This window comes from Mastomys coucha, unplaced genomic scaffold (assembly GCF_008632895.1).
Source record: "Mastomys coucha isolate ucsf_1 unplaced genomic scaffold, UCSF_Mcou_1 pScaffold6, whole genome shotgun sequence".
NCBI lineage: Eukaryota > Metazoa > Chordata > Mammalia > Rodentia > Muridae > Mastomys > Mastomys coucha.
This window is the reverse complement of record NW_022196912.1, coordinates 115,307,390-115,308,904: the sequence shown is the minus strand read 5'-3', so window position 1 is coordinate 115,308,904 and position 1,515 is coordinate 115,307,390. Positions and strand designations below refer to the sequence as shown.

Here is a 1,515-nt window from a genome sequence, read left to right as displayed (position 1 = left end):
TGGAACACTTCTGTAGATAAGTTATGATTAAATCTCTAAGTTCAATAAATAGACTCTAATAATGTGAAATCCTATAAAATATTTTATATCTGTAAAGACTCAATCTCCTTTCTTTTCTAATAATATGGACTCTTTGCAATACAGGTCTTCCACTGCTTGATTCCTGTTTCTTGCTCTCCTCTATATGTTCCTAGTTTTCTGTTGGGCAAAAAGTCCATACCTCAAGCCCCGCGTTGAGGTGCCTGCGGGGTTCAGTCATTCGGGGAGTCAAGGGGGACCATGCCTGTGGGGAAGAATGGGTGAGAGAGAGGAGGAGTCCCTGCAAAGGTTTGTCAAAGTCTACTTTACTTAAAGCAAGCTGCTCAATATATACTTTACAAAAGTGGAAAAATGGAGGGGCAGGGAACAATGGGTTCACTCCAGGGTTGTCCATCTGATGGATGTTAGCAGGGGGTGTGGAACATTTTGTAGTTCTTTTAGGAAGGTCTTGGTATACTGCCTCCTGGTAAACAGGCACAGAATGTTTTTAGCCAAGGTGAATGTCAGGCAGTTCTCAAGCTAGTTGAGGGGCAGGGGATCGGGTGGCCATGCCTTGGCTCCCAACACCTTATTATGCTTATTTAGCAAAGGGTATTGTTTGTTTGAAGTATTTAGTACAACTGCAGTTGAGATTGTTAAATAATCCATCAGCAAGGTATATAGTCATTTCCACACATATGACCAAACTAAAAATCTCTATGGAAGTGGTCTCTGTGATCTCTAACAACTCTCTGAATAATTGACTTTAGTCTGGTATATTCAAGTGATGACTTTTCCAATAACCACAGTGACCCCAAGCTTTCCCATGTCTCCAAGTTCTTACAAGAAGAAGCCATCAATCGTTAGGTAGTTCTGAAACAAAGTGAAACCCCTGCTGACACATGAGTCCAATATCAAACTCATTGTGAATAGGGTAAACAAGCACAGAGGACATGGATTTCAGTGTCACCTACTAAGGACCTTCTGAGACAGAAAGGACTATGCATATACAATTAATTCCAAAGCAGCATCCATGCATTTCTCTTTCAAACGTGGCTTTTCCACCAGTATAAGCCAAAAACACATGATGCTTCTTAGGCATAAGAAGCATCCTGACTTGAAAGGTACCCTTCCTGACTTGAAAGTGACTGAATCAAAACCCCACTCTGTGAGTAAACTCAGTTATATCTCATCTTTACTTTGTGGTCCCTTGTAAATTATATGTCAAGTCTCCCTTTAAAAGTGCATTGTTGGGTAGCCCCAAAATCCAAACTCTGAAGCAAGGTATTGTTTCAGGATATTTGAACCTGTTTCTAGTTGGGGTGTGACTCAGAGACGACAATTATTCAGGTGAATAAAAGTTATTTTGATATATGGCACTCAGAGTGATTGGAAGGAAAACCCAACATGATTGAAGAAGCAAGCCCACCAAAACTGCAGAAAGCAGAAGACATCTGACAGAAAGGTTACAGAGAACAGAAGACCTTTGAAAAAAGC

General features: G+C 40.7%; 1 pseudogene; it reads right to left on the bottom strand.

The window, feature by feature from the left end:
- Positions 1–558: 558 nt before the first annotated feature.
- LOC116081099 lies at positions 559–1,129 on the bottom strand (annotated as a pseudogene).
- Positions 1,130–1,515: the final 386 nt, after the last annotated feature.